General features: G+C 35.1%; 1 pseudogene; it reads right to left on the minus strand.

Annotated features, from left to right (window-relative positions):
- Positions 1-899: 899 nt before the first annotated feature.
- Positions 900-22349, minus strand: part of LOC112910948 (zinc finger and BTB domain-containing protein 39-like) — a 50818-nt pseudogene continuing 29368 nt past the window's right edge.

Below are 22349 nucleotides of genomic sequence, written 5' to 3' on the forward strand. Positions count from 1 at the left end.
GACATGACAAGTAGAACCCCACTGTCAAAGAACATGCTCGGGAAGGCCATGGAAGTCTATGCAATGTGGAGATGGGATCAGGCCCCTTGAGCCACGGAGCAAAGCGTTGGGGAAGCAAGTTGAGAGCTAAGGCTGTTGGGGCAGAAGCCTGTGGTTCATCTGGGAGATACTGATGTTTATGCTTCTCTGCATGTTCTCGAGGAGGGAGCTTAGGATGTCTGCTACTTCCTGGGGCATTTTTGGTCATCCCCACAGCCTCCACTTCCACTGGATGCCAGTGTGATCTTCTTGGCTAGGATCAAGGGACCACTGACCCCCTGTACCAGCTGGGGAAGCTCCTCTAGCAGCAACTAGGGACCAGCTGAGCAGCCTTCTAGTGCAGTGAAATGCTTTTGCCTTCTTGGCTATCTGTTCAGCTTCCACCCAGGTCCCGTCCTCCTCCTCCTCCTCCTCCTCCCAGGCTCCACATCCAGCACAAAGCCCCCACATGGGCTCAACACAAAGCTCAATCTCACAACCCTGAGATCGTGACCTAAGCAGAAAACAAGAGCAGGATGCTTAACAGACTGAGCCACCCAGGTACCTGGGGTCTTCTACCTCTATAGCAAAGGCTTTGGACTTCTCACATATCTGGGCACTCATTTGCCTCTGGCATAATCAGCTGGGACTCCTCTGCTTTGGCTGGGCCTCCTGCTTGTCATGCTAGGCTTCTGGTGGCTTCCTCTAGGTCTTTCCCGGGGTTATTTTCTGCTCCTGCACTGCCACCTGGTGGGCCTGTTCCACTGTCCATTCCAGTACCTGCTACTCTGATTTCCTTAGCCTTGGCCACCTGAAGCTAATAGCTGGTCTTCTCCTGCTAGGCTGGTCTTGACCTTGATGTCAAATGCAGGCAGACTTCTTCAGCTAGTAGTTTCTGCACCTTGGCCCATCTCCTCGTCACTCAGGTACCAAGCCTTTTCGTGCTTGTGGCCTCCTGGATCCCAGTATCTTACTTGCCCTCTGATTCCCCAATCCAGTATGTTTTGGATTTGAGCTGTTAGAGCCTTTCCCAAGGAGTGTAAATAGTGTTGATCACCGTCAATATCCTTCAGGGTATAACTAACCATGCTAGTAGGCCTTAAAGAATTCACAAGAAGAGATTGTTGTTATTGTGATAATAATAAAAAAGTCTCTTCTCATTGTTTTGTTCCAGGCAGTAAATACCCTCTTTCACCTTATTTTTTTCAGTTTTTCTATTACTTGCCACCAGAAGCAATTTAATAAATTAATCCAATTATTATGAATAATAAATAAATCTATAAATAAATAAATAAATCTGATTATTTATTAATCTAATAAATTAAACTAATCTCAAATTTTTGTGTTTATGCCTTTCTTTTTAATTTAGTCAGGGAGGTTTTCTTATGACAGTTCAGCATATTACTGTTTAATCTAGTGAAATGAATACTCTTTATACCTCAGTTGGGGTGCTAAACTATGTTATATTTTGGACATTCCATGTGTTAGATAAATCACTACATTTGATTTTCTTTGTTTCAGTTTAGTGTCTGAGAAAAAATTTCCACAATAGCACAATAAGCCTTCCACGATAATAATGATCTGCTTTTCATTCTTTCTCCATACCTTTATATAAAATAACCACTTTCAGAATGAAGAAACTCATACCCTTGCTCTCTCTATACTCATCTTGTATAGAGAAAGCTCTCATTTCTGACAATGTATAACAATAGTGGATTTGAAGGAGCCAGGACAGATTATTAATTGATGATGATTATGATGAACTTTTGTATGTAATTAGCATAGCTTCAAAAAATCTGGGAGCAATTACTCCAATCTAAAAAATATAAGTCAAAAAGCAGATGAAGGTAGTCAATGAGAGAGGAAGACTATTTTTTAATTTTATTGATTTCATATGCAGAGGCTATGGTATACACCTAGAAATAGTACTTGAGAGATAATTAATATAAAAATTGTTTTATTGTTCATAACTAGTTATGATCTTTGGGGTCAAGAAATTTTTCTTTGGAATAATAAGTGGGAAGACATTAAATGGCTACTTTTATTCAAAATTTCTATTCACTAACTATATTATAAGTACATCATTTTTATATATTTATTGCAGTATCTGCTAAAGTGGCCTGTGTTACCAAAGCAAAGAAACAAAAATTCCATGATTAGGTACTAAAATTCTAGAATGAGATACTAAGGAGAAATAATATGTGCTGGGAGTTTCCTGCACATACATTTACTAATACAACAGACAGACATCTATAGTGATTAAAATTATCAAAGATGTTAAGGACATTTCTTTAAACCAGGAAAATCGAAGTGTATTATCATATTATGATTTCTCAGTCCATACAATCTGAATGCCTATTGATCAAATAACTTGATCATTTAATAATCGTTGTTTTACCTTTTAATTGACACATAAAATATCCACACGTGCTATTTAATACTAGAGGTGACACTAATTTGAATATCCACAAAGAGAGCCAGAAACAGAATTCAGGCAAACAAAATATATCTCCCTGTGATAATAATTATGCTGCCATAATTTCTAATAGCCCAAGGCCACTTTTGGATAACATACAGAAATAATCCATTCTAACAATTTCAAAATTAGCCTACAAATCAACTTTTAACAAAAGACCTGCCATCATAATGGATCAGATAATAGCCCACACTGGGACTTTTGTATGCCCCATTTTCAGTCAGAACATATGACTAAACTTTTCCTGTTGCAAGGAAGATGCTGTGAATTTATTCAAGGGCCACAATATCACAACACAGTCCTGTGGTTCAATTCTAACTCAATATGGTTTACTTAAAAAAAAAAAAAAAACCTGGACATTTGGTCTTGGGGTTGATTAGACTGGTCAAGGTGGGAAGGCATTTTAATTACTCAATATTTGATTCAGCTTCCTTTTCTTGGTGGTCAGAAATTAGTAACAATAATATTAACAATATTAAGAGTAATTAAGAGTAACAATATTAAGAGTAATAAAAATGCTGTATTGGCCACATTAGAAAAAATAATTTAAAATATTTTTCAATATAGTACTTATGATTTACACAATAAGAGGCTAAAGATAAGACGTATTAGAGACAATGAATACTATGGTATAAGAAAAAAAATTAAGATGTGACTTTTTATTAGGAATCAAATCCAAGAATTAAGAAGAAAAGAAGCTCATTTTTATTTAATAAGACTTTTAGGTAAAATATGACTATGAATAATGCTTCTAAATTGAAATATTGTATATAGTACATATTATTATTAGGGGATAGTTGTTTTACAATCAAATGAGATAAAACTTTTTTCTTTTGCTATTCTTTAAATAGCAACAACTCATTGTTCTAATATAAACACTTTGCTTTGACATATTTCATCAGAAAAAAAAACACCTAAAGACAAAAAAAAAAAAACAACAAAAAAAAAACACACACTCATGAGGACTATATCTCTTTTCACAAGCACTGAGTAATTTATAGAATTGTTGACTCATTATGCTATAACAGCTTTCTCAGGTGTTATTTTAGTTAGAGGATAAGCAGCACCTGAATAGAGCTGTGTCTTCTCAGGACCCATTTGAAGCCACCTGGGGCTCCTACCAACTATATCCTGAAAATTTTCCTCCAAGATTCTTTTCCAAAGTCATCTGTAGATCATTTCTTGATGATGATGATGATGATGATGATGATGATGATGATGATGATTATCACGGAGGCTCCACACACAGCATGGACGCCTGAATTCATAACCCTGAACTCGAGACCTGAGCTGACATCGAGTCGGACACTTAACCACCGGAGCCACCTAGGCACCCCATTTCTTTGTTATTTTTGTATTTTACTGCATTAGGAGCTGTAGTTTGTGATTAAGGAATGTGTTGTTCTGCTGGTATTATATAGCCCAAGTACCTCTAAGCCTTATCCTTCCATAAATCCAAATAACAACCTCCAAGGATCAGAAGCAGATTACTTTTGAATTCTAAACCACATCTGAATCAGCAACTGTTTTTTTTTCTTTTTTTTTTTTTTCTGGAGTTGGAGGAAGCTACATAGCCAAATGTAATTCTCCCTTCATATTCTCCACAGAAATGTCTACAGTTGTGTTCTCATTGGAGACCTGCTTTAATTTATCCATTTGAGGAGGGTCCATTTGCTTGGCAATAAGAAAAGATCTTCAGTCATGTCATCTTCTTTTAGATATCCAAGTATCACCACCTGGGGACAAGGTTCTACGTGTCCCTGTACAACCACATATGCTTTCTCCAATACTGCCTATTTTCAAGTCTCACTTTTTAACTTCTACAGGCAAAATGGTAATAGATTTCCAAGTAAAATGTGGAAATGAGATTTGGGAGATTCCATTGGTAAACTAGCTTCCTTTTTTGGAAAACTTATAGGTTTTAGTCCATTCAGCAAACAAGATGTGACTTTTTTCTATGATTCTATTGATTCTAAGAGGGAAGGCTACAAACAGCTCACAGATAAGATAATAGCCACCTAATCATCATTGATGACATGTTCCTGCTTTAGCATCAGATTTCCCAAATGGCACTGCTGGTACTGCAACTCTTCCAAACAACTCTTTTTGTTCTGAACCCCAGACAAATTCAGATTCATTTCTGGTAACTTTTTGTATAAATGTTAACATTTATACACATATGTATATGTGTCCATGAAAATCTAACAAGTTTCATATAGTGTTATAGTACTTTATTGTTAGAAGAATGCGGTAGTACGTCTGCATATCATATTATTTGTGGAATGTCTTTTCTGGGCCATGCTCAAGCTATTCTAATAATTTGAAAGAATCATTTGGGCCCTATACTTTAGGTGGCTTAATTTACTGTTACTTATGTATCCCATTATATATTGTACATATGCTATAACAATCAGTCATATATGCTATTCCATTTCCAAAATATCTTAGCTACCTTTTCTGCAAAAGACAATGCTGTGATATAATCAATATAATGAATCAAGTCTATACTTCCCATATCATAAGGATGTAACAGTACACTGGAAAATTCAGATGCCCTAAGGAAAGAATAGTGAATGAACTCAACCAAAAGGCAGTGGGGTGGGGAGGGGGGCAAGGGAGGAAAGGAAAGGAAAAGAAAGAAAAAAGAAGGATATGTGCTTAGCTTTCTTCAAAATTGAGATAGAACATAAAAGGAAACCTTAGCCAACTCTATGACAGCCTAACAGTCAATTTTATACTTTAGCCTGTCATCATACCTGGCAGCAGATGCTATTAGAGAAAGTATGTAATTCATGCCATCAGAGTGAGCATTTACTTTTCAGGAACCATTTAGTTTTTCTTAGAGGCCAGGGGAGACTCTTGCAAGTGGACATATTTTGGGTCTAGTATGCCTACTTCTGCCATCCTTTGTCTGAATACAACCTTTCTGCTTTCAAAAGTTTCAAAGTTCCTATTTAGCATAACAATAAGACAGAGTCCAGACTTGCCCAACATCCAACTATAAGCCACCAATAATAGTTGCTCCCATTTATAGACTCATTCATTCCATTTAGGCATCCTGTACCCTTCAATCATACAGGTTAAGCTATAGTTTCACCATAACACTGCTACCCTTGTGAGATTTTACCTTCCAGGATTCATTTTAGTATATTTTTCCACTATGGTATGCATCAAAATCTATTCCTTCCAAAATTTGTGTTTTCTACTCCGGGCTATTTAACTTTAACTATAGCAATCAGCTGTGGATCCCCACCTGGAAATTTGGTAAAATGATATTGTTCTTCAAATCATTCATCTTTTACCACCAGCATGTTGAAGGATTGAGTTTATTCAGTAGCCTGTTCTAATATCTTGGTGTTTTGTTTGTTTTAATCTCCTTTAACATTAATGTAATTAAATGTATCCAAAAAGATGAAGGGAACATACTTGACAGGTTCTTTTAGCTGCTGTGGTGCCTGGCCAGGGGTTGGTTTTCAACTATTCAGATGGCAACAATATGTCACTAGCTTTTTGTAGGAACCATGTCAGTCCTCTCTTTTTTAATCACCCCATAATTGATTTAATCTTCCTTTGCCATTCAGTTTACTTCTTTCTTATTGCCATTATTATCATTATTTTTATGTCAACCATCCTCCTTCTTTTGAATGATTCAAACTTTGTTAATACCATTAAAGACTTTATTTGCCTAGTAGCAGTTTAGCCAGGTTCCAGTATGGTCTCTTGCACTCTTAAAAAGAGAACTGAATAAGGTTCATGCAAAGGGGGAAGGCAACCTGTATCATTGCTTCTATTATTGCTTACATAATGGGCATATTGGGCGGCCCCTGTGGCTCAGCGGTTTAGCACCACCTTCAGTCCAGGGCCTGATCCTGGAGACCCGGGATTGAGTCCTGTGTCCGGCTCCCTGCATGGAGCCTGCTTCTCCCTCTGCCTGTGTCTCTGCCTCTCATTGTGTGTGTCTCTCACGAATAAATAAATAAAATCTAAAAAAAAAAAAAAAAAGATAATGGGCATATCATTTGACTTTCCTCTTTACTCATCACTGTATATTCCTTCTTATATTGCTGGTACCTATAAGTGTTTTTATAGTTGTAACAAATTGCCACAAATTTAGTGGCTTAAAACAATTTAATTTTATTATCTTATATTCTTGGAAGCCAGAATGCCACAAATGGATCTTATGGGGCTAAAACTAAGGTGTCAGTAGAGCTATATTCATTCAAGGGATTCTAGGAAAGAATCCATTTACTGCCTTTTCACAGTTTCTGGAGGCTGCCTGCATTCCTTGGCTCCTGGCCACTTCATTCCAACCAACTTCTGCTTCTACCATATTTCTTTCTCTGACCCTGGACCTCCTACTTTCCTCTTGTAAGCACTCTTGTGATTACATTCTGTCCACTCAGATAATTCAGGAAAATCTCAAGGTCCTTAACTTAATCATGTCTGCAATTCTTTTGCCATTCAAAGTAACACATGCACAGATTTTCAGGATTAACACATAGCATGTTGGAGGGAGGCATTATCCTTCTTGCCACGGTTTCAAATATATTTCAACTACTTCTTTATTTGATTTTGTTTACTTTGCCTTTCCATATCAAGTTTATTTACCAAAAAGTCAAGAGAGGATATTCTCTTTTTCTGAGAGTAAGGGAACCAAAACCAGCATGGCTAAAGTCTATTACAACTAGTCTCTATTTCCAAAGACCCAGATATTCTGCCCTTAAGATCTGTGTAATTATAAAAGATGAACATAATTGTTTGAGGAAGAGGCAAGCTCAAAACAGCTATGGTTTCCCTTTAGTGATTACCCTAGCTGGTCACATTATTCCCTTAAGGCTATGTGACCAGCTAGCTAAAAAATTCTCAAGAAATACATAATAATGTCCATTTTCCAGTGCAGCTGCATCTCATACTATCCAGTTATTCATTACTTGATAAACAATGTTGACAATGAGATACAGATGCTCAGTACATAGCCCTGGGCTGGATTCTCAGTTCTCATTGATCCAATTTAATCAAATTCCTAATAGTTCCTTGAGTTAATGTTGCAAGGTGAATTTAATCAAGAGTCAAATATTAAGGTATCCCTGAGGTTAGAGGAAAGACTACCAGACTATGCATCCATCCTTTCTAGTATCTTCCATTGGATTTTAGAAATGCATATCCATTACCATTTCAAATATTGGCTTTCTGTTTCCTCTCTCATATTCTTGAATTCCAATTACCTATTCTTAGGGTTTCATTGATTTCCACAATTCTTTAGTCTCCTCTTCCCTTTTCCATCGCATATCCTCTACTTTTGCTGTTACTGGCATTGCTTTCATGGAGAGGTGGGGCCTATATTCCCTCCCGTTGAAACTGAGGTTGGCCATACGGACTGCTTAGACCCTTAGAGGACAGCAAAAAGGATACTATATGACTTTTGAGGATAAGTCATAAAAAGGATTAGCTTTCTACCTTCCTTACTCTAAAGGTAGTTGCCCTTGAAACCCAAACACCTGTCTATGAGGAAGTCAACATGGAAAGTCCACATGGATTCGCCCAGATAGTAAGTAAATAAGGTCCTTCTCACTGTGAGTCAGCATCTCCCTTCAGACATGTGTGTTAATTAGCGAGCCTTCAAATGCCTGTACGCTTGGAGTCTTCCAGTGATATCCAAGGATGTAATAAATAGATTGTTTTTTGTGCTCAGGTATTTTTCTCACAGTTTTGAGGGAAGCTTGGAAGTAATTTGCTACATTGCCATAGTAACTATGAAGGAGGATGATAAGGGAATGAAGTACTCGCTGCCTGGACTGGACAAATGTGTGCTTCATTTAAATATGAAGAATAGTAAATGGAAAATTCTTTGGAAAGGTTTCATATGTGTTGGTAAGAATGGGGGCATATGTTGAGGAAATCAGGAGATCATAAAATTCTCTGTCTCTCCTACATCACAAAAATTGGCCATTCCCTTGCCAGATAACATTGAACCAGGTGTCAGACTGCACTTAACTATCCTGGCAGAGGGAGGCTTTTGCTCAGGACAGTATTTTAATTCCTCAGAATAACACAACAATAGGTTAAAGAATTACTTCCCTTTAGAGCCCAAACTAGACCTAATGATATATGCACCCAAATTCCCAGTAGTAAAGACAATCCTATTAGTATTTTATTTTTCCAAAAGAAATCCTTCTCGAGACCAAACCAAAAAGGAAATTCTGGTGGGTCTATTCCTGAAACTTACTCTGTGGGTAGCCAGTATGGATGGCTCAAAGACTCCCATTCAGAATATCAAGTCTACATAATAATAGGTAATAAATGGAGAAAGAGGAGAAATTGTCACAGGCAGTAATGAAGCCCATAAATGGAAAATGATGCTGAGAAAGGGTACCATCACTCTCTTCAAAGAACTCCTATCAGAATAAAAGGATATTTACACTTGTTTCTCTCAGTTGTGGTAGCAATCCATGGCCAATTCCCAAAGACATCCCTGATTTGTTATCCTCTGAGAAGAATTGAATAAATTCAAGCTATGAAATTTCCCTGACAAGTATACTTTGATGAAGTGAAGGAAAGACATCAATCTGTGTCCTGTGATATTTCACTTGCATACAGCAGTGTGGAAATTTTCATCTGGGTTATATATTTTTTTATTATTTTTATAATATTGGTTCCTATTCAGCCTGGAGATAAATCTTCCCTCTGAGCTTGACTAGATTTACTCTGACTGGCATACGACATCTGATGCATGTGTTGCTGTGAATCAGAATGACATTCTGTTCAGGCAATTTCCTAGGTATGAAGGACAACACATTTCCTGGGGGACACAATTCTAATAGGCAAATACATTATACCTAAATTGCTTCAATACCACGGTATTCAATAGACATAGCACTTGTACTAACTTAATCGACACTGGCCCCAAATCACAGGGCCTTGGGGATCTTGGGAACTAGACTGACTGTGTGGATCCAAAGGGAAATTTATTATCTGGAGGTTTGGGCACAATGATGATGACAAGATAAGTCCTAGATGGAGGCCCTACTGTCATTCATTTCTAGGAAATTGGACATGTTTGGTAGTCAACCTAAAAGGCTGACAAAGCTAAATACAACTATTTCAAAACTAGCACTTCATTAATCTCACGAAAATCCTGAAGAGGGTATTTACCTTTATTAAAGAAAATATTTTAATATGTTAATTACAATGTGCCGTGATGTATTTAAAGGACATGGCTAGGAATGCTGAAATCTCAGGATAGTGAGGTCATCCTCACTTTGGTGGAATCCTGTGGTGAGCTCATATAATGCAAAATCACCACTACCAATTGTGTTATTTACAGCTGCACCCTCTTTATCACTGTGCCCCAAATTTAAAAGAAACTTATATTTCCTGATACTATTGGTTAAAACACTCAGATTAATGATCAACATTGTGTTGAGTCCATGTAAGGCAGATGAGTGGCCTTCCTCAGTGATATCTGGAAATGTTGTCAAAGAAAACATATTGGGATGCTTGGGTGGTTCAGTCGGTTAAACGTCTGCCTTCAGCTCAAGCTCAGGACATGATCTTGGTGTCCTGGGATCCAACCCTGCATGTATCTGGCTCCCTGCTCCACAGGGAGTCTGCCTCTCCCTCTGTCTCCACACCCCACTCTCTCTCTCTCTTTCTCTCTCTCTCTCTCTCTCTCTCTCTCTCAAATAAATAAGTCTTAAAAAAGAAAAAGTAAGAAAGCATGTTTTTTGCAGGTTGTTTATAGTTATACCCTCAGATAAGATGGAACTCAGAGTTTACATGGTAGTAGGCTCTAAGACCTCTCAGAAGATGTAGAATATATGGGAAAGAGCATTTTTGTTTGTTTGTTTGTTTGTTTGTTTTCTAAGAAGAAATAAAATACATTATTATTAACTAATGCGTGGTGCAATAATCATTATACTTACACTTCAATAACTCTGTAGGGTTAAAAAAGTATTTTTGGTTAAAACGTATAATTAAATAAAAAATGAAGTCTGTGGAAAATGATCTCCAAGAAAAACACACATTTTGAATAGCTGACTTAAAATCCAAGCTGATACACATGGAGACTAATAACAGAAAAAGGAAGAAATAAATTTAGCTTTGGTAAAGCTACACCTATATATAGTTAAATGCTTTTATCAACACTTGTAGAAACCTGCAAGTAATAGTAGGTAAAATTATATGAAAAATAGTCTAGGTACGGCTGGGTGGCTTAGTGGTTGAGTGTCTGCTTTCAGTTCTGGAATCGAGTCCTTCATCAGGCTCCCCACAAGGAGCCTGCTTCTCCCTCTATGTCTCTGACTCTCTCTCTCTCTCTCTCTGTCTCTCATGAATAAATAAATAAAATATTTTTTAAAAAGAAAAATAGTGTAGTTGCTAAAGGACTATCAGAAAGCTTATTAGGGCTATGGCCATGTTTAATGTGTTTGATAAGAGAATGTTAACTCTGCAATCTTCTCTTCTTAAGAGGTTTATTTATTTAAAAAAAATAAAGATTTTATTCACTTATTCATGAGTGACACGGAGAGAGGGAGAGAGAGAAAGAGAGAGAGAGGGAGGCAGAGACACAGGCAGAGGGAGAAGCAGGCTTCATGCAGGGAGCCCGACGGGGTACTCGATCCCAGGTCTCCAGGATCATGCCCCCAGCCAAAGGCAGGCACCAAACCACTGAGCCACCCAGGAATCCCCCTGTTTGTCTCATTTCTGGATAAGCTGTAGCAAGGATATTAAGGTAATCCTTGATGAGTGGTTTAGGAGTAAAATGGGAGTAAAATGGAAGGAACATATTAGAAGAAGTTTCTAAGATTTTTATTATGGTCTCGGGATGCATGAATCTTTTGCTCATGTTTGAATACTTTGTATGACCTTTACTCATGGAACTGCTCAGTGCTTCCCTGTATCTACTTTATACAAGATGGAAGAGAATCTGAGTAAAGACCATATGCCAGACCAAGCACCTGTAATTCCTTGTTGAGATATTTCATTTAGTATTGAGTAACTGAGAATGATAAACTGCAGCTTGCCTGGGGAATGAGAGTGAGTCACATTTCCCTGAGTGGGTTATGTGCTTAAGCCAAAGAAATCTCATGATGCGTGGGTTTCTGGAGCTGAGATTATCGACAGACACTCCGCCTCTAGTCTTGTGAACATCCACAGCCAATACGGAATGACTAGAGCATCAGATGCATGGGAGTCAGGAGATCATTGCTCTGCTGCTATTACTGAACAATCTTTGCTTTTTTTCTCTCCTGTATCTTTTCTTGAGGCTCAGTAAATGTGGTGTCAGATGAAGCTATTGTTTTTATGAACCATATAGTAAAGCTGATTCTAATACTACTGCTGCTAATAGGGCAGAATGGGCAGCGTGGTCATCAATCCATGGACTGAAGATTATCTAGAAGTCATAAACCAAATAATTACAAACATATCAAGATATATCATAGTAAGACAACCAGATATCAAAAACATCATCTTTAAACCACCCAGAAAAAAAATATACATTATTGTCAAAGGACCTGTGACATGACTGACAACTGAGTTTTCAAGAATATTTATTTCAAGTGAACATAGACCATTTACCAAAAGTGATAATATTTGCTGGGGCATAAAGCAAGTTTCAACAAATTGCACAAAGTTAAAATTATTCACAGTGTGCTATCTGACCAAATTGACCATAAACAAGTCTAAACAAGTTTCAAAGCTTTGAAATCCTCCAGGATATTATCTTTTGACATATAATATTGAAAGAAAAGTAAGAGCTAATACTTTAGTCACTTAGTTAAACTGATATTGGGAAATATTTTGTCATGACGGAAATATTCTTAAGCTAGATTTTGATGATGAGTGCATACTGTGTAAATTAACTGAATTCTTTGAAATGTACATTATAGTGGGTGAACTGTATGGCATGTGTGTATGAGCTTACCATTTTTACTTTTTTATATTTATAAAAAAGTAAAATAGATATAAAGACATTTTTAGGGTTAATAAAACCCTGAATTCTTCCAAACATGGTTTTACCCTGAGCTCATTACATGCTGAAACAAATTTTCCCACTATGTGTTTTTTTTCAAATATATAAGAATCTAGTATGGACAGAATATTGATAAATAAAGTGTGTTACAAATACTGGTGACTCATAAACAAGTAAAATTTTTTTCAGGGTTGCTAATATGCTTGATACCTTTATACCTATTAATGTAATGGAAGATATTAATCACTTAAATTTAAAAAATCACCATCATTTTAATAGATATCAAATTCATTTGATTAAATTTAAAGATAATTTTTGTCTGTTTAGCTTTTTTATCACAGATTTTGTCAAACAACAACTGAATAAATGAGAAAAATCAGTAAGATTGCTTTTAGGTATTAGCTTTTATTCAGAATGATGTAATTTGAGAATGATTCTAAAGGAGAATTCTACTTTGGGGAAGAAAATTATAGTCGTAGCAAGAGGGGTCAGCCAAATTTCAACTAGTTTTGAGACTAGGCCATCAAACAAGAGTATTAGAAAATAAAGGAGTTATTCTTGTAGTTTTGCACTCTTTGGTTATTTGGATGGTAATATGTGTTTGACAAAAAAGATAGGGAGGAACAACAGGCATGTGTGACTTTTTTTTTTTTTCAATTCTCTTGGGACCCTTGGCAGAGAGAAAAATATAGTAAATCCTAGCTACACATCAACCACTTTAGCAAGTATCAACAATTTGATGGGCATTTTTGTCATTTTTATTCATCCACACATTCACTCTTAAATATTTAGTTAGATAGCATATTGTTCATCTGTTTACCTATTTCATTTAGTTAATTTATTTGGTTAGTTTATTTTTATTGGGGTTATTTATTTATTTATGTATTTAAAAGATTTTATTTATTCATTCATGAGGGACACAGAGAGAGAGGCAGAGACACAGACAGAGGGAGAAGGAGGCTCCTCGCAGGAAGCTCAATGCAGACCTCCATCCCAGGACCTGGGATCACGACCTGGGCCTAAGGCAGATGCTCAACCCCTGAGCCACCCAAGTATCCTTATTGGGATATTTTAAAGAATATATCAGCATGTAATATTCAGTTGTCTAAGACAAAGTCTCTGAAAAACAAGAACTTTTAATGTACACGCTGTGGTACTCTCATTCACACAAGTACTAAAATAATTTGTTAATTTTATCTATATTCAGTTCATAATCACAGTTTCCATTGTATTAAAAATGCATGTCTATTTGAATTAGGATACAAGAAATGGTCTACATATTAAAATTAGATGAAATATATCTTACATCATCTTCATTTTTAAATAATCTCTCTTATTTTCTGAAGCTATTAATTTGTTGAAGAATCAGGTCATTGAAACCATAAAAGCCCCTCACTTTCTTAATAGTAGGCTAATTAAAAAGTAAAACATTTTACTAAAAGATATAAACATCCATTATGCAACATATCTTTAGCAGTATCTCACAGACCTTTAAACTACTAAAATTATAACAAAGGAGTCAATTGAATTTTAAAACAGAATGTTTTGTAAAATAGCAATTATATACTAATGGCCTGTGGGGCATAACAAAGGGCAGAAAGAAACTCTCATGTAAAACTAAGCTACTGATAGTCAACTAAGTATTTGGCAATTATTGTCATTACCCAACCAAATAAGAAATAATTGTCAACACTGCCAAAGTTAAAGTCTATACAAATTACTAAGGAAAACATACTGCTGCAAAACACAGAGAAAGGAGATTCCTAGTTACTTTTATTATACAAATTCTCTTTAATATTCAATATAGAAATCAGACTAACAAAAGGAGGGAAATTAGAAGATTGCACATAACATTGGAGACAGTATTTAGATCTGTAGAATTTTAATTATGATGATATAAAATTTAGCTTCAAGCTAAATATTTATATCATTTAGAAGTTCTCCAAGTGTTCTGGAAAAACTGAACTTTTCTTAGTATGAAAAAGTAGGAGTATTATAATAGATATAATACCTAGTATTAAAACAGGGTAAACTACTGTTTTATAAAATTTAGGTGAGATGATGTCATTTGTTATCCAGTGATTGTGGAAGGAGCAATTCCCTTAGATTTATTTTTTAATTCTTTATTCATGAGAGAGTTAGGGACATAGGCAGAGGAGAAGCAGGCTCCTCACAAGGAGAATCCCAGAATCCTGGGATCACACTCTAAGCCAAAGGCAGATGCTCAATCACTGAACTACCCAGTCATCCCCTGCCACCCCCCCCCCCCCTTTTTTTTCTTTTGGAGTTTCCTTAGATTTAAGAAATATTTATAAATTATATTCTTAATTCCTTTTCACAGTTTTTAAAGTTGAGGTACTTCACACTCATAAACTAACTATTTTAACACAAACAATTCAGTGGCATTTAATACATTCAAAAAGGTATGGAACCGTCATCTCTATCTAGTTCCAAAACATTTTGATTACCCTAAAAAGAAACCCTACACCCAGTAAGCACTTGTTTCCCATCCCCCTTTCCCCAGGAAATACCATTTGAACATGACAAATAGTATGAATTCTTAGAGAAATCATTTCTTTACATAGGAAACATTTGAAAGTATATTATGCATTTCAAATAGTTATATGCTAAAAAGGAAAATAAGAGTTTTGCAAATTATGTAAAAGCTATCATGTGGTAGTACATATTGTGATATTTACCTCAAAACTGTAAAAGTTTTGCTTCGATTTCATAGCTATGCACCATTAGGTGATAAACGGTCTGTGTAACATTCATATTAACATATTTGTTCTTAAAATATTAGTGGGAAATATATATATATATATATATATATATATATATATATATAATGATGCATTAATATGCTATAATCTCCCAATAGTTTTTGCTAGTATTCTCTTATTTGATGTCTACAATAATCATTTTCAGTAGTTGTGACACTTACCTTTTATTTTTGATACAAAAAGTTTATTCCAGAACATATCCAAGGGCACACATTGAGAGGGTGGTGAAACCAAACTAAACTCCAGATACCCTGCCTTAAATTTAGTGATACTTGCACTACAGTACATTACATGTTTGCATGTGCATGTACTTTATGTACCTGGGTGTGTTTTCAAGCCACGTAAACTTCAAAGTTAAGCTTCATATGCATGTTGATGCGACAAGCAAATAACTACAACCAATGAACCAGCACATGGATGCTCCTTACCACTTGTTGGATACTTGGAAAAGGATGAAAATCTGAATCACAACTTTGTGTCACAGTATTATATTCAAGAGTTTCCTTGAAAATTCATATGGAATTCCTGACAAAGTTGGAAAAGTTAACCCTTAGTAGCTGTGGCATTTAGAATTCAATTCCTGAACATATAATCCAGCAGAAAACAGATCCTTAGAGATATGACCACAGGGCGGCCAAAGTCCAAAGCAAGAGCAATAGCATATGTAGGTGGGCACTGGAGTGGAATGACCTGGAGAACTGAAAACAACTTTAGGAATCAATAGTCATCTATACTTGCTGTGACCAATTTCTCTTATTAATTCTATCTGTAAACCCTCTCTCATTTGGGTTTCACATAAACACCACTGAAATTGCAATGTCAGTTTAAAATTATTACTCTCACTAATGAAGAAACGTAAAACTATTTTGGACGATTCAGGTATTTTTTTAATGTCTCACAATTTCATAGTCATATCTTATAGCATGATGTCAAATAAAGAGTAATAACATACTACTCTATCAGAATCAAGGTAATAATAATCACAAATATAAAAGTTTGGAAGTTAGCACAAATAGATTGTATCATTGTCTTCCCTCCAGGTATTTCCTCACACAAAGCCTTAAGAATATATAAAGCCCAAGACTACAATCTTTTAGAGAATTATCATCATTTGCACTATTCTTATGAAGTAGTTTCTAATAATCGGCTTATATAATCAGATTTTTATGAATTTATTTTAAACGTTAGTTTTTGTGGGTGAAACCATCTGGAGGAGTAGATTATCTAGATGATCATCTTTTTGGTAGGGTTATCTTTCATTTAGTTAAATACCAAATATCTGTATGTTCCAGGAACTCTTCTAAGCACTATGCAAACAGTGGCGTATGAAATAGTTATGATTTCTTCTGACAATCTCAAGTTCACAAGTACTAGAGGAAATAAATTAATGAAGAATAAATATGCAGCTATTCACTAAGATACACAGATAGTCATATTAAAGAAATATGGAATGATCAAATTATGATTGACTATTCAAGAAGGCCTTTCTATGGAACTCATATATAATAAGCTAAGACCTAGAGGATGAGCCTAATTAGTAAAACAAGATTTGAAGTATGTGTACTGCAGGCACAGAATACTGAATGTTTGAAAATACCTTGACAGAGAGGGACCTGGATGGCTCAGTAGGTTCAGCATTGGACTCTTGATTTTGGCTCAGGTCATGGTCTTATGGTCATGAGATAGAAATGATCTTGGTGTTTTAGAAAAAATAAGAATAGGCTGGTATGGCTAAATTGAACAATATATATGAACAAATGCATGTAGAAGTAGAGTTTGAGAAGGTGAGTAGCTTCTAGATCATGCAACATATTGTAAGGAGGGAGACCCTAAAATTTATCACTCAGACTCAGCAATCTTAAGAATATAATGAATCACCCTAAATAAATATGCCAGGATCATAAATGTAGACTGAAATTGACCAAGTCAAATCAGAAGCCCCTATATAGATCATTATTTAAATTTCACTGATTTTAAAGCAGAAAATTTCCTTTTAGACTTTAAGGTATTGGGTTAACTGTACAAAGTAACATGAATAAAAATGGGACAGTAGACCAAAAGCCAAAGAATACGGGGCAGTAACATTAAGTGGTAGCAGGAAAAATGTTAAAAACAAAAAGACAATGACACTCATGTCATAGAGGTAGTGCATGCCAGTGGCACAGGAACAGAAATCATCAAGCTCAAATAAGAAGCATAAAAATCATGCTTATTTAAATTCCTGTATTCCGTGAACTTCCATTCTCATTATGCTATGTCCCCACCCCCACAAGGTGTTTAATTTTCATTTTCCCTTCAGATTTTAAACAATTAAATCCATGCACTTGATTAAGGATGAGGAAATTTAAACATATTTGAAGATCTTTGAGTCTATGAATACAAAGATCACCAAAGAAGGTAATGAGACTAGTGCTGAATGTCATGTAAATTTTTAAATCTAGATATATAATCAATATTAACAAACATTTTCTAGCATTCCTAGAAATTTCCACAAGTTTTATGTTCTTATGGAGTATGTGCATTATAACATGGCAAATATGCAGAATGTATTGATGAAATCATTAAAACAATAATCCCCCCCAAAAAAACTGCCAAGGTTTATATTAAATTTTTGTATTGCTTTTAAGCAAGTATGAAGTATCTGGCTTTCACATATAAATACCAATATGAGTCTATCAGACAGAGTTTGGTTGAGGAAACAAATAACTCTACATAGTTTAAACCAAGAGGGACATTGGTACAGATAATCCAATGGCTTCATACCTTTGGAAGGGCCAAGGAGCAGGGTCCTGCTAAGCTCCCAGGAGTAATATAAGAGCCATGCAGAACTGAACCAAGCAGGGAAGCAATGAGCTCTGAAGGCACAAATGAAATTATTCATTCAAGAATAGTCATCTCCTCACTCTCATCCCAGGTTGTGATGTAGTCTCAGAAAGCTGGACTAATGACAAAACTTGCTGTTAACCAGGTTGCACAGCTGGTGGGCTGGAGAATGAACAGGGGAATGCATGTTCTAGAAAGATCTGGGCCTGGCTTTCTTGGTGGCAAGATGTTGATGTGCTTATTAAATTTATTTACTTACCTATTCAGATAAGTTACAGTTGATCATGGACATATCATCCTTCTTATATATGGCTGGATTTTATTTAATCAACATTTATTATGACTTTTTGGGTCTATGTTCATGAGGGACGTGTGCGCATGTGTGTGTGTGTGTGTGTGTGTGTGTGTGTGTGTGTGTGTAATGTGGTGCCAGATTTTAATATTTGGCTAGCTCTGCCTTCCTGTTATAAGTTAAGAACACCTTCCTTGGCTGTTTTCTGAAAGTATGTGTGCATGTTACAGTGGTGTTATTTATTATTTAAGAGATTGATAGATTTTTTTCCCAGGGAAATCATGCATCTCAATATTTATTTGTGGAAAAGGTTTATAATACAAAACTTTTTTTTTTTTAAATTTTAAAGAATGGTGTTTAGATTTTCATTCTCTTCCACTTTCAGTTTTGGTAAGGCAAATTATTTTGTAATTGTTTCTATTTTTTTAAAGATTTTATTTATTAATTCATGAGAGACACAGAGAGAGAGGCAGAGACATAGGCAGAGGGAGAAGCAGGCTCCATGCAGGGAGCCTGATGTGAGACTTGATCCCAGAACTCCAGGATCACGGCCTGAGTCAAAGGTAGATGCTCAACTGCTGAGCCACCCAGGCATCCCTGTGATTGTTTCTATTTAATCTAAGTTATCTTTTTTTTTTTTTCACATAAAGTTCATGTTGTTAGGAACTCTAGTATTAATTTCTCTTTTTCCTATGTTTTTTGAATTCGTATTACTCAGGGTTAGTTTATCAATTTTATTAATATTTTTGAAGAACAAACTTTTGGCTTTGTTAACTTTTTGAAATAGTTATCCTTTTTCTATATGATTGCTTTTTTGTCTCTTATCATTTCCTTCTTTTAAATTTCTGGGGCTTTAATATGCTTTTTTTCTCCTAGTTTATAATTTTAAGGCTTAGACAAATGATGTTATACTATTCCTATTTCTAAGATAGGCATTTAAAGCTACAAATTTCCATCTAAGCACTGCATTATCTTCATCCCACACATGTTGATATGTTGTAGTTTTATTAATATTCAGTTTGAAATATCTTATAACTTTTTCTTTTAAGTCCTTTCCTGACTTACAGGCTATTTAGAAGCATTATGCTTAATTTTCAAATATTTGGTAATTTTCTAGGTGTATGCTTTTTCTTCCTTGACAGTTTAATGTAACTATAATAAGAGAATGTATTTAGTATCCTTTTAACCTTTTGAAATTTACCATGGGTGTTTTATGGCCCAGAATTTCTGTTCTAATTTGGTAAATGTTCCTTGGGCACTTGAAATAATTGAAATTAATAATGTGTATTCTTGAGTTGCTGGGTGTGTTCAGTAGATATCAATTATTGGATTTGATTATTATCCAAATATTTAATATCTTTAATGATTTCCTGTTTATGGTTTTCTCAGTTACAGAGGAAGGAGAATTCAAACACTGGCAGGGTTTATAGAGACTTCTGTACTATTCTTTCAATGTTTCTGTATATTTAAAATATGTTGTAATTAAATATTTGAGCAAAATGGAAGACTTTACCTCTTAAGCATGCTTAATTTTGTTATTGTATAAGGTTACTGAGCACCACATATTTTTCTAAGCGCAAAACTATTTTTAAAATAAGCAAATAAAAACCAGGAGTATATAGTAGATAAAGATAAAGCTGCAAAATCAAAGCAATATGGTGGTAGTGTCTGGGAGATCTTGAAATAATTAGTGGAAGACTTCCACAGATGATTTAGGGATGATTTCTGAGACAATTTTGCAGAGCCTCTGTAATAGCACTGCTTAGTGTAAATTCTGCAATGATAGAAATGTTCTATGTGCTACCAAATATGGTAGCCATCAGTTAGCCACATGTAGCTATGTAATTTGGGTAGAACAACTCAGGAACTGAATTTTTAATTTAATTTGATTTTATTAGTTGACATTTAAACTTAGCCACATGTGGTGAATGGCTACCATATTTGACAGTAGAACTCTACCGCTTTATTAGCATTCTATTTTAAAACCACAGCACAAAATAATACAGGCAATTTGGATAGTAATTATAGTTTATATGTAATATATTAAAATGCAGAGATTAAAATAAAGGTGAGGGGCACCTGGGTGGCTCAGTCGGTTGAGTATCTAATTCTTGATTTTGCCCAAGGTCATGATCTCAGGGTCATGGGATGGAGACCAGTTCAGGCTTTATGTTCAGTGCAGAGTCTGCTTGGGATTCTTTCTCTCTCTCGCCCTCAGCTCCTCCTCCAGCTTGCACACATTTGCACTCTCTCTCTAAGATACACACAAATAAAGAAAATCTTTTTAAAAAAGAGCAAATTCCTTAAAAAATGCTAAAATCATGTCAACATTGACCTATTTCCCTTAACCTTCTGAATGAGTATATAATTATTTGGTATATAATTATTTGTGTCAAATAATTATACTTAATTATATTTTCTTATACTTAATAAGATAATTATACTTAAAACATTTTATTTTTAATAAAATAATATTAATTATTTTTTTATACTTATAATTATACTTAAACATTTTTGAGACCAAAATTCAGGGGATCCCTGGGTATCTCAGTGGTTAGTGCCTGTCTTTGGCCCGGGCATGATCCTGGAGTCTCAGGATCGAGTCCCATGTCGGGCTCCCTGCATAGAACCTGCTTCTCCTTCTGCCTGTGTCTCTACCTCTCTCTCTGTGTCTCTCATGAATAAATAAATAAATCTTTTGTTTTAAATACTGAAACTCAGTAGAATATAATAGTATTTTAAAATAGTGAATCAGTATATTTCTTCTGGAGATTTTTTTCATATTTAACTTTGTTTTGTAGGTCTCAACACATTAATACTTTGAAGCAGTATTTTGTCTTTGAAGGGAGAGTATTCATTTTATCTTTTTAAGATTTTATTTATTTATTTAAGAGGAGAGAGAAGGAGAGAGAGTGTGTGGGAGTCAGGAGGGGCTGAGGGAAAGGGAGAAGCAGGCTTCCCCACTGAGTGCAGAGACTGATATGGGGCTTCACCCCAGGACTCCAGGCTCATGATCTGAGCCAAAAGCAGACACTTAACTGACCAAGCCTCCAGGCACTCTTGAAGGGAGATTACTTAATAATGTGGACAGAATCTTTGTCAATTATTATTTATTAATAACCCCAAGAATGGGGTTCTAGAAACTAATGAAGTCTAAACTCCAGGGCCCTTTATTGCATGAGCCACTTCTAGGTTCTGTACAGAATTTTATATTTTAACTTATATATTCCTTTTCTTAAAGAGTATATACAGATATTGTAATAATTAGGTCCAGAAAACCCTAATATAGAAACTGAGGAATAATTATTTAATAGCTCACTGTTTTTTAAGAATTGAGAACAGATTTCTGAAATATCTACTATTAGTTCTCATCATCAGGTTCAAAGATATGCAATCAGTGTGTTTATTTTAAAGCAACAATCACATTACTTTTGTTTAATTACTAATCTTGATCACTAGAGATAAATGTCTAAATATAGAGGTGCGTTTGTTGTCTCCTTCCATAAATCTCCCCTTTTCTTCATTCTGGTTTTTTTTTTTCCATTTTGCTGAAAATTTCAGGCTAGCACAAAAACACTCTGACACTTTCAGAACACTGTCAAGGTGAAAATGATTTTGTAGTTTCTTAGAAGATAATCAATAGCTTATGGAGAATTCTACATTTGTAGTTCTATAGGAAAAAATCGATTTTATATGTAGACTACTCAACATTGTAAATAAAGGTGTAACCTTCCACAAACGAAATATCATCATTACTAAATTTGGATTTAAAAATTAAAATATGTTAGATGTTCCACTGATCTTCAGGTAATATTTTTAATGCTGAAAATTCTACAGCTATACTTTTTTTGCATGTCTGTTTTTGTGTTTTCATTTTCAGATTTACAAACATATGTGTACATGGGCATTTACCTTATAAAGAGAATTAAATCCATAGTCTCTTGATATAGTGAATAATTTTTTTAAAAAGTATACTTTGGGTGA

This window comes from Vulpes vulpes, chromosome 6 (assembly GCF_048418805.1).
Source record: "Vulpes vulpes isolate BD-2025 chromosome 6, VulVul3, whole genome shotgun sequence".
NCBI classification, from domain to species: Eukaryota; Metazoa; Chordata; class Mammalia; order Carnivora; family Canidae; genus Vulpes; species Vulpes vulpes.